Source organism: Phocoena sinus, chromosome 11 (assembly GCF_008692025.1).
Source record: "Phocoena sinus isolate mPhoSin1 chromosome 11, mPhoSin1.pri, whole genome shotgun sequence".
In the NCBI taxonomy this organism is placed as follows: Eukaryota; Metazoa; Chordata; class Mammalia; order Artiodactyla; family Phocoenidae; genus Phocoena; species Phocoena sinus.
Window position 1 is genome coordinate 65,533,198 of NC_045773.1, and position 12,714 is coordinate 65,545,911.

The following is a 12,714-nucleotide window of genomic DNA, read 5'->3' on the forward strand; positions in this document are numbered from 1 at the left end:
TTCAAACAAATTTCCAATTCCTTACATACTATTCAGCTAGGAAGTAGGGGCTAAAAAAACCCTCAGTAAGACCTATACACTAAGAAATAAATTGTGATTTTTTTTTTTGAGGGCTATCAGAGAAGATTCTCTGCTGAGAAGGATGAAAGTAGTATCAGTTTCTAAACTACTCAAAGACTAAGTCTTTGAAAAGTGGCAGTAACATCATCTTTGAAATGTGGCTGGGCTGCAGTTGTTGCTTAATTTATAATTTCAACCATAAGAATAAGTGCGTGTTTTCTAGGCAGAAATGGAACAAAAATAGTATAGAAAATGGAATTTGTCCTAAGAAAGCTTATAATTTAGTTGGGCAGACAAAAACAACAAACAAGAAACTGGAAAAGTATAAATTGTATAAAAAGGCCCATGAAACAGATTTCTTCTCAAAATTTAGAGTAAGAAAAAAAGTGGGTTTTGTTTTTCTAAAAAAAACAGAATGATATGTGTCCTTTTTTGCCAAATCACAAGAAGTGCAGAACTCAGAATTTTTTTTTTTTCCTACTTCCAGGGAACAAAGCTTACTGCTCAGCTATAGAACTATATTAACCCATATAATTGTATCTTACAATAAGCAGTCCCAAATCCTTTGGGAAACAATAGAAAATGTACAAAATTTCAAGGGATAATATATACATTTGAGGTGCTATGTCAAAGACTTTAGTATTCAAAGTGAGATCAGGTAATAAGCAATGAACTCCAGAGAAGGTGAATTTTGAAGAGAGCTATTATCTTGAACTGAGAACTGATGTTAGGATTAGAGTAAGGATGATTAGAATAAGGGGAACCCTATACTAAGGTATGTAAGTAGATACGGACAAAGCATTTGTGACTCATGACTTCAGCTTAGTCTTAGGCGTTACAACTTTTCAAAATATCAGATACACTTATTTTAGTTAAAAGTGTATATAAGGTATACATGCCAATTATTAAAACACACGAGAGAAAGATATAAGTGAAAGGTAAAAGGTCATCCATTCCCTCCTTAAAAGAAGCCACTGTTATGTTTTTTTTGTACCCATCCACTGTGTGCTGTCGCTTTTAAAATAATTTAAAACATAAATGACAGCATACTATACATTCAGTTCTGAACTGTTTTCTCATTACATAGATATTTTAATTATACAGAAATATGTTATAAATATAAAATGTTTAAAATTTATTCATTTATGTGTATATACATATCTTTATCCATCAGCAGATAGGATATGCGTTTTAGGGGTTAGACGTGCAGCCTGCTTTAACTTCAGACTGACTAAATTAGAATACCAGGTCGGCCCCATATTAGTTGTGTGACCTTGTGCAAGTTTCCTCATCTGCAAAATGTAGATAATAATAGTACCTGCCATATAGTTGTTACAAGAATTATTAGATAAAATATGTCAAGTGCCTGGCATATAATATGTATTTAACAAAGGACAGTTATCATCATCCTAAATACATACTGACCTACTTCATTCTCGGTGGCTTCATAATATTCCAGTCACTCTACTATTGAGATACATTGCCAACAGTACTCTAATAAGAATTTTTGTCCCTTATGTTTGCCTATTTTGTGCAAGTATATTTAGAAGGTAAATTCCTGGAAGTGCAAAGGTGATGTGCACTTTCCATTTGATAGATATTGCCCAACTGCCCTTCCAAAAGGGCTACATCAATTTATATGCCCACACACGGTTCCAATGTGAAAACAGTCTAGAATCATCAGAAGAAATGTAAAGTCTGCTGTTGACAGGCTGCTCTACTGTCACTGATGCTCTTCAAAGACTGCAATGGCTTTAGCGTGGGCCATTTAGAACAATTTTTTTTTTACTCTCAACTCCGATATTTTAAGACAAATACCTTACACCCTCTTTCAGGAAATCTTTATACTATGGGGTTACCACTGTACATTTGTTCAAGGCATTCAGCCAATTACTGAGGAGCAAAGGTCTGTCTAGGTACTAAAAATACAAAGGTGGCTGTTCTCTTCTTCCTTCCAAGAAACATGCAATGTAGTACGGCTAGTGGAGCAGAAAGATACCTGCCCTGATTTTTTTAAGCATGGTGAACACTAACATAAGAGTACAAACAGGGGCTTTTGCCTTGGGGTGGGGTTGGAACAGTCAGCAAAAGCTTACTTCACAGATGATGCCTATGCTAGGCCCTAGAAGTTGGAAACGTCAGCCTGGCTATTAAATTCACAGGAGCCTCAAGCTGAATAAATCATGCCTATGCCTTTGGCTCTTCTTCTCATTCAGGAACATTAAAGTTTCTTTTAAACACTGAGCTTTAGACACTGAAGGAAACACGCTGAGCAAAGAGCCAGACTGATATGAACACAGGTATATTTCTAAAATTGCCAATCTTGGGCCTCTTTTCTTAAAAAGCACTTCCCCCTGATTTAAAAAATAATACATACTCATTATAGAACACTTGGAAAGTATATAAAAGCACAGAGAATAAAAAACCTCTGAAATTTCAGCATCTGGGGTAAACTGTCAATTTCTTGGCTCGTTTTCTTCCAATTGTGTATGTATACTTTGTTTACATATTAAATTTTTTATATATACATTCTTAAAATTCTGATCATAGTTTATTTGGTTTTGTAGCCTACTCTGCATTTCACATTATATGAGCATTTTTCTTGTTAAAATACCTGAAAACATGACTTTTAATAACTATATGCTATTTACTATTTCATCTTTTAAATACGCCATAATTTCATTACTCCCACTAATAAATATTTAAATTGCTTTTTTTTACTCTTATTAAGTTGCAATGAACAACTCTGCACCTAAATCTTCACGATTTTTTTTTTTGCATAATGAAAGCCTCTTACCTGACACATTAGGACTATGGTTGTAGGTTAATTTAAAATGTTGCTTTAAGTGAGGAATCATAAAAGTGAACATATACAACCTCAAACTTTTTTTAAACTTAAAACCTATCAAAGTATATTAATTCACTAATCCTGTGATAGAAGTCCAACGCCTTGTCTGCGTGTGACAAGTGATAAGAGTTCTATATCATCTTTACTATATAAATCATATTTATGGCATATCATTTGCAACTTACAACATGGATTTCTTTAAAGTGAAGTAAGAAGTAGAAGACCCTTGTAAAAAGCAATCAGTATGTGGAATCCTGGTAAAAATGTGTTCTGAATGGCCTACTTATTTCACCTAGCGTTTACCCACCCCTAATGCAACTGCCATTTTTTAAAAGATATTTATTTATTTATTTATTTGACTGCCCTGGGTCTTAGTTGTGGCACGCAGGATCTTTTAGTTGCGGCATGTGAACTCTTAGTTGCAGCATGTGAGATCTAGTTCCCTGACCAGGGATCAAACCCAGGCCACCTGCATCGGGAGCTTGGAGTCTTAGCCACTGGACCACCAGGGAAGTCCCTCGATAGCTATTTAAAAAAGGCTTTTAGCAATTCACTTTAATAAGTCTTTCCAAAGATGTTCAACTTAGTTTTCAAAGAAATAAGTCCCATTTCTTATTACACTAATTTCAGAGTTTTATATACTATCTAATGAACTTATATAATTACAAAAAGGACAGTGGATATAAACAAGTTTAGACTGATTCTTAATAAGAGTCTGAGGAAGAAAAAAGCACACCCTAATGTCTGGAAACTGCCCGACACTTACAGCTAGGCCTTGGTGATTCTGAAGCTGGACTGGGGCACACAGCCAAGCCATGTTGTTCTCCTGTCGGACATAACAATCTCACAAAACATCAACATCAGACAAGGTCACTCTGAGACCATGAAAAAGTGAGACAAAACAAGAACACTTCAAAATTTTGTCTGAGCATGGACAAAAAACAAGGTCCCTGTGCAACCTACAAAATACCAAACATCCCCCTCTCCTGGTGACATGAGTGACTTCTGCTTCTCTACAGGTGTAGCTTTAGTCTCACTCCAGTCAGCCCTCCTCCTAGATAAGATTTACTAAGATACCCAAAGAATCACCTGCATCCCAACAATATCCAATCCAGAGCAAATCCCTTCTTCCTTAAACTCTTCCCCAAATCACCTAAATACAAGTCCAAATCCTATAAAAGACCTTCTGAACACTCTGAGACACCTCCAGTTTCCCATGGTGTGCAGTCTACCTCCGTACGAGTAATAAACCCAACTTGTTCACTATAGTTGTGCTCCTGGTGGTCTGTGGGTGGAGGGCATTGACAAGGCTCACTCAACTGGCTGAAGCATAGTGCAGGGCCACAGTGAAGAATATGAAACTAGCGGTGTCACTCAGTGTATTTACAAGTAGAATGGAGAGCAGCAGTTAGTCTGGAGTTGGTTAAGCAAGCTTCTACCATATTTCCTTAGATTCGATTCCTAGAAGTAGAATTACTGGGTCAAAGCATAAACATTTTTAAGATTCTTGATCTTTGGGATCTTTTGATCTTTAGGGTCTTAACTGTAGGTATAATACACCAAGAATATATAAACGCAATTTATTCTTCCACTTGTTCTGGACTTCAGTTTTACCGGCTCAAACACAATTTATCAATTTCAGTAGTCCTATTTGGAATACCATTAGTAACAAAATCTGAAATAAGAATATATATTTACAGAAATATATAATGTATCTATCTTTAAGTGTAAATGCTTCTTATATATACCTAACTATAGGGAAGTGAAACGTTAAAAGTGTACAAAGCCCAGTATAAAAGCAATGCACTGTATTTTTCTTCTCTCTGAAGAATATTATATAATTTTTTCTGATTAAGAAAATCAAAATCAAATTTTATAGGCTCATTGTAGGTTCATCAACTGTAACAAGTGCACCATCCTGGAGGGGGTGCTGATAAGAGGGGGAGGCTATGCACATGGCGGGGCAGGGGGTACACGGGAAATCTCTGTACCTTCCGCTCAATTTTTGCTGTGAACCTAAAACTGCTCTAAAAAAATAAAGTCTATTAAAATATCATGCAACACGTTTTAAAATATAACATTTTAAATTAATCACTGAATACTTTCACTTATAATAGACTATAGTGACCATTTTAGAACATTCTTTTTTATTGATTAAAAATTTTTTAAATTGTGGTAAAATACATAAAAATGACCATTTCAACTGTTAAGTGCACAGTTGAGTATGTTCACACTGTTGTGCCACCAATGTCCAGAACTTTTCATCTTGCAACACTAAAAGTCTACTTATTAAGCTACTCCTCTTTTCCTCCTGTCCCAAGCTCCGGCAAGAATTTTATCCTACTTTGTTTTTATGAATTTGATTACTCTAGATTTCTCTAGATGTAAGTGGAATCATGCAGTATTTGTCTATTTGTGACTGGTTTATTTCACTTAGTGTAATGTCTTCGAGGTTCATCAGTTTTGTCCCATGTGAATAATACTCCTTTGTAGAAATATACCATTGTATGTACATAAGACATTTTGTTTATCCATTTGTCTACAGACAAACATTTGGGTGGCTTCCACCTTTCAGCTATAATGAATAATGCTACAAATATGGGTGTACACATATCTCATTAGGACCCTGGTATATACGGAGAAGTGGAATTGCTGGATCATAGGTTAACTCTATTTTTAATTGTTTGAGGAACTACCATTCTATTTTCCATGGTGGCTACACTATTTTACATTCCCACCAACAGTGCACGGGGTTGTCAATTTCTCCACAACTTGCTAACACTTGCAAATTTCTTTTTCTTTTTTTTTAAATAGTACCTGATGGTGTGAGGCGATATTGTTAATTTTTTTTTTTTTTTTTTTTTTTTTTTGGCTGTGCCACACGGCATGCAGGATCTTAGTTCCCTGACCAGGGATCAAACCCATGGCCCCTGCACTGGGAGTGCAGAGTCTTAACCACTGGACCACCAGGGAAGTCCCTCTCACTGTGGTTTTGATTTGTATTTCCCTAATGATTTAGTGATGTAGAGCATCGTTTCATATGCTTGTAGTCCTTTTGTATATCTTCTTTAGGGAAATGTCTATTTAAATCCATTGTCCATTTTATAATCAGGTTATTTGAGGTTTTCTGGTTGTTGGATTATAGGAGTTCTTTATATATTCTGGATATTAACCCCTTGTCACATACATGATTTGCGAATATTTCCTCTCATTCTTTAGGCTGCCTTTTCACTCCATTATTGTATTCTTTGATGCAGTTTTAAATTTTGATGTAGTCCAATTTATGTAGTTTTTACTTTTGCTGCCTTGCTGTTGGTGTCATATCCGAGAAATCACTGCCAAATCTAATGTCAAGAAACTTTGCCTCCAAGTTTTCTTCTAAGAAAATACAGTTTTAAGTCTTATATATCTTTGATCCATTTCGAGTTAATTTTTGTATGTGATGTGAAGTAAGGGTCTAACTTCATTTTTTTGCATGTGACTATCTAGTTTTCCCAGCATCGTTTGTTGAAAAGACTGTCCTTTCCTCAATAAACAGTCTTGGCATCCTTGATAAAATTATTGACTATCTAACCTTTAAATGCATGTTTGCATTTGAAACCATTGATAATATTGACATTGTCTTTCTTTTTATGCTAGACAAAGCAAAGTTTTTCCTGTGTATTTTTTTCCTCTTATAAATTTTATTTAGTCTTACTTTTAAATGTCTTATAAAAGGGCTCTGATAATCATCCCTATTCCCTACCAAAAGTATCTGATTATGAATTCAACAAACTCATTTATATGTTAAGATTCTTTTAAAGTGTTCATATGTCTTATGTTACATTCTATTTTTGCCATTTCTCTATTTAGTTACTAAGAAAACTGACCACCAGATGATCTCTCCCCACCCTCATGGCTTATCATTTCAAAAACAGGGGGTGAAAATAATCTGTGCTGGGACAACCTCAATGATCAACTCTGCCAGGCTAAACTACTAGATACCTGAAGGCAGGAGTCATGTCTTGATTATTTTTTATTTCCCAAAGAACTTAAAACCACAATACTATACTCAATAAAGGAACACGGTCCATGCTGCAGTATCTAATTTTAATGGAGTTAGAAATGTGTTAGCTTCTCCCAGTCTGCTCTCACCCCTGCCTAAATTAGCTTCTCCTTAATATCCACTCGGCGATGAAACCGGAAGCATTCTTACTCTATCAGAAAGTACCAGGTAAGGCCAAAGAAAGTACTTTCTGAAAGTTTGCTGTCTTTCTGGCTCACATTTTTGGGGAGGGTTAGGAAAATTAAATATTTTGGCCTAAAAGCCTTCTTTCCGAATCCTGAGTGCTCCTAAACTGCAGGTTAAAAAAAAAAAAGTTAACAGATGTTAAGAATATATTTATGGTGGAGCAAATGTATCAATAGAAATTTAAAGGGAACACATGGTTAAACCACAACCCACAAGCAGCTGGCTGCATGGTTACCCATTACTAGTAAGTGTATTTTACTACTTGTAAAACGTTGTCAAGGCCTAAAATATGTGAAAAAAAATACACTTCAAATAAAAATTAAACTTTAAAAATAGGAATTAGGCCCACAATACCAAGCATGTAACAGCAATAATTTTGCTTTTGATAAACCTCATTAACTACATCATTCCTGTAAGAAAAATGTCTGGTGTACAGCAGGCACTCAGTAAATTCTGCTGGATCAGCACCTACTTTGTTTCTATACCTAGTGTTTAGGCTAGTTTTAAACCTTAAGATATAACATAACTTGAAAGACACTGCCTGGCTTTGAATCCTGGCTCTGCCACTTTACCATATTAACTTTGGGCTAATTACTTAATCTCCCTCTGTACCTTAGTTTCCTCATAGGTAAACAAAAAAACCAAAGCAAACCAAAACTAAAATGGTTATAGTAGGTACCTAAAACAGTTTTTAAAAATTGGTAAAGTGGACTTCATCAAAATTAAAAACTTTTGTTCTTTGAAAGATCAATTAAGAAAATGAAAAGGCAAGCTAGAGACTGGGAGAACATGCTTGCAAAATACACATCTGATTAAGTGCTTGTCTTGTTGAGTACAACTCAAAAAGATTGTTTTTTTTTTTTTAATGGGCAAAAGATTTGAACAGATACTTCACAAAAGAAAATATACAAATGTCCACTAAGCACAAGAAAAGATACCCTCAATGTGACCAGTTACCAAGGAAATGCAACTGAAAACCAAAATGAGATACCATTTCACACCCATTAAAATGGCTAAAGTTAAAAAGACTGATAGTACTAATGGTTGACAAGCATGTGTAAAACAAACTCTCAAACACTGCTGGTGAGAATGCAAAATGGCACAGCCACTTTGAAAAAACAGTATGGTATTAACTTATAAAGTTAAACATATGTTTTACCATATGATCAACAAGTCCACTCCCAGGTATTTACCCCAAAATAAATTTACCCAACATAGCCACACAAAGACAGGTATATGAATGCTCATTACATTATTCACAATAGCCCCCAAATGGAAACAACCCCAATGTCCAATTTTTTGAATGGATGAACAAATTGTGGTGTTTCCATACTTGTAAAATGCTACTTGGCAATTCAACATGCATCAGTCTCAAAATCGTTATGCTAAGTGAAAGAAGTCAAATGCCAAAGATGACATATGATTCCATTTATATGAACTTTTGGAAAAGGCAAAGCTATAGTAACAGAAGTCAGATTAGTGATTCCATGGCCCCGGGTCCATAAGAAAACTTTTTTTTTTTTTTTTGCGGTACGCGGGCCTCTCACGGTTGTGGCCTCTCCCGTCGCCGAGCACAGGCTCCGGACGCGCAGGCTCAGCGGCCATGGCACTCCATGGCATGTGGGATCTTCCCGGACCGGGGCACGAACCCGTGTCCCCTGCATCGGCAGGCGGACTCTCAACCACTGCGCCACCGGGGAAGCCCCCAAAAAACTTTTTAGGGTGAGGAAACTGTTCTATATTTTGACTGTGGTGGTGGTTACACAACTATTACCCAAATTCATCAAGCTATATACCCTTTAAAAGGGTTAAGTTTTATTATATGTAAATAGTACCTCAATAAAAAACTCAGTCTTATACACAGATGTTAATATGACTGTCACCTAAACTATACTAAGTAAATTGTACCAAAAAATCTATAAAGTAATAATAGGATTGGTGTGAGGATTAAATGAGATAATGCATTAAGCCCTTTGCCTGGCACTGTAAGTACTTAAAAGTATTAGCCATTAGTCTTTCAACATATACTTTCTCCCTTTTGCTCCAATATGCTAATGACTGCTAAATTAAAAAATGTTTTTACCAATAATCATGGGTCATCATGCATCTAATAAGGTTAGATTAACGTTAAAGGCAGATCACCGATATTTACTTCATTATGGTTTAATCTCAATAGTAAGAGAGAAGTATACGTATGTGAAAAATCCAAAATGACTGGTTTGTTTCTCTTCTCAAATCTGGAGGAAGAATATAAGAGAGAGTATTTTTATCTTCATAATTCCCAACCATGTTAGTCATATACGAAGAGCACGAAAAACCACTTCACTGAAGTAGCCTTTTATCAGAAATCACCAGGCCTTTATAGGGGTAGATGGGGAAGGGGTGAAGCTTTAGTGTCCTTGGATTTACTTATAAGAACAGAGGTAGATACAATTCTTTCAGCCCCCAAACCCATCCCTTCACAATTTTAGTGACAACGTATTTGCTGCAGGCAGGGAAAGGGAGAGAACAGAACCCCTGTTGTGGAAGTATACTTGAAAATCCTGAGTCATTCTTATTTCAACTTCTTTTAAGATGGGTTATGGACACAGTTCTAGGAATTCAGAACATGTAACAAAGATTTAGTTAAGAAAATCCAGTGAGGGAAACCATCATCATTCTAATATCTGTAACATATTCTGTAGTGGTGATAACCAATTGTCTTAGATTGATCCAGTTGTTGTTTTTCCAGACTTCCTGGGGCTAAAAAAGATGGTTAAGCATTCAAAAGGTCTGTACGCAGGCATAGTAAATAGGTGTGAGGACCCAAACTGCTGTAACACAGCTCTTGCCACTCTATTGTAAAGCCAGCCAATAATCCCAGTACTGTAACAACAACAATAACAAAAGATTTGAGTGCTTACTATGTATTAGGCTGAGTGCTAAGCAACAGTGTATACTATCTTATTTAATCCTCAACATATAATTGTATATACTATTATTATCATCACTTTATATATGAGGGAAGTGAAGCACAAAGTTTGAAAGATGGTACGAAAAGAACAACAGACACACATACAAACAATGTGTAGGTATACCTCAAATTTACACTTATGGTATGTGTATTTTTAATGCAATTTTTATAGATAAGTTCTTATGATTCTATTTTATTTTATTTTATTATTATTATTATTTTTGCAGTACGCAGGCCTCTCGCTGCTGTGGCCTCTCCCGTTGCGGAGCACAGGCTCCGGACGCGCAGGCCCAGCGGCCATGGCTCACGGGCCCAGCCGCTCCGTGGCACGTGGGATCCTCCTGGACCGGGGCACGAACCCATGTCCCCTGCATCGGCAGGCGGACTCTCAACCACTGCGCCACCAGGGAAGCCCTATGATTCTATTTTAAATACTGAAGTCACAATAGAACCCCAAAATCAGTGTGACTTTCCACTGAAATATTTCTATTTATTCCCTTGGGAGAGGTACACTATAAGGGATCAAGAGAGTTCAATGTACAATATTTGTGCTACAGTTATTTATATTATTTTTCTTCATTATGTTATGAAGTAGCTACTGCCATAACATATAGGTATAAAACTATAAACTGCCTAACCAATGTTTGTTTTATAGGCAACTGAACACATTATGTTATAGAAGTTTTACCAGAGGGATACTGCTCTAGTCTCATATTTCTAATTATCATCTTAAGGGGGCCTCTAAAGGTTCTGTAATTGTGTTGGGTTTAGTCCTTTACAGTTTTTGTTCCTGTACTCTTTGCAGAATATACAAGAATGGAATCTTAGACTCAGGATTAATCTCAAAGCTCTTCTACAGATGCTTCCTTTTTGTAAGAGCAGGGAAGGTTAGGTGGCTTACTCATGTTAACATACCACAGGAAAGAACAAAGACAGGAACCCTGGCTTCCCAACACCCAGCTGGATGTTCTCCCCATGAGACAACACTATCTCTAGATAGGTGTGCCATAGGTACCAAGTCAACTGGAAGTTGCCTCTTTTCTCTCTGCTCAAAATTCTAGGAAAGGTGAAAGACACATTCACCATTGTATGTTTTACTGAGAAAATCTGGGTAGAGAAGCAATTCTTAAGTCTACTTGCAAAGATAACTGCTGAGAGGAGACCTATTATCTTAAACCTACCAACTTCTTCTAGACAGAAATTCAAAGGCAGGGGGCAGTGGGAACAAAGAGGTCTGATGAGGCCATTTACTCTGAGGTCACCTAAATTAAATTTTGATGCCACAGCCATGCTGGTGGCCCTGGAAATTCACATCCTTACATCAACAAAAATGAAAAAAAGTTTAAGTTAACCGTCATCCTTATCTGCTATGGTAAGAAAAAAAAAATCTGTATTTGATTTTAATTGCTATCTTATTGAACACAAGATTAATCTCACATGAGCCATTAACTCCCTGAGGACCCAAAGGAGAAGGGAGCAGTGGCACAGCCAGCACTAGTTTGGAGGTAGTATAGCTGTACAGGAAGCAGAAGTCACCATGACATACAAATGCCTGTGGGTACCAGGGAAGGCAGAGAGGCAGAAAGAGTTTAACTCCTTAGCTACTTGCTGTTTCCTTTCCCACATCGTTGCTTAGCGAGCAACTCAACTAAGGTGTAGAGTCAGAAAAAGAAAGGAATTATTCAACACTGAGCCATGGTGGTGAATGAGGGGGATCGCCCCTTTTCTCCTACACTTGATCTGGGAACAAACTAGAAGTCTGCTATATCTGTGGCAGATAAGAATAAAAAGACTCTAATTCAGCCACTAACTTCCAACAAGCCACATGGTAGCTATTCAATTTGATGTATGGGCTATTATTCTTCTTCCAAGATAAAAAAAAATAAGAATACTAAATTAACTGAAGACATTTAAAAGCATTTGTAAAGAAATTAGTAAAAAATCACATTTAAGATTTTAAAACAGTGGTTCTCAACTTATTTTCCTCAGGACCCCTTTATACCTTAAAAATTGAAGACCCTAAGTCCTTTTGTTTGTATGCTGTATCTACTGATCTTTACCATATTTAAAAATTTTTTAATAGTTATTTACCAGTTCATTTAAAATAACAATAACCTCATATGTTAACATAAATTATTTTTATGGAAAATAACTATATTTCTCAAAAGAAAAAAATTAGTGAGAAGAGTGACACTGTTTTATCACTTTACAAATGTAAAATGTGTCTGACTTAATAAGACAACCAGATTCTCATACCTACTTTTGGATTCATCTGTTGCAATTTTTGGCTGAAGTATATGGAAAAAATCCAAACCCGCACATATAGATAATTAGAAAAGATAGGAGTTTTTAAATAGCCTTTTCAGATAATGATGAATATAATCTGATACTACATCAAAACTGGACAAGTGGTAGTTTCATAAAGATTAGTTGCAATGTGGAATCTGAAACTGTTATCAATGAACTTTTCATATTATGTTACGTTAAAATCCATTGGTCTAGCTTACACATCAAATGGACCTTTTACTTATGCATAATTTTATAACGTCTTGCAGTGGTCATTGGGAAAATATTGTTCACTGAGTCACACAATCTTCCAAATGTTAACACATTTCATTTCAT

General features: G+C 36.0%; 1 protein-coding gene and 1 long non-coding RNA gene across 17 annotated transcripts in view; one reads left to right on the plus strand and one right to left on the minus strand.

Moving 5' to 3' along the window:
• The window catches only part of FKBP5 (FKBP prolyl isomerase 5), a 94,683-nt gene that overhangs the window by 36,503 nt on the left and 45,466 nt on the right, over nucleotides 1-12,714 (minus strand). The gene's annotated exons all lie outside the window — the stretch shown is intronic.
• The window catches only part of LOC116762639, a 41,511-nt gene that overhangs the window by 16,845 nt on the left and 11,952 nt on the right, over nucleotides 1-12,714 (plus strand). The window lies entirely within an intron of this gene.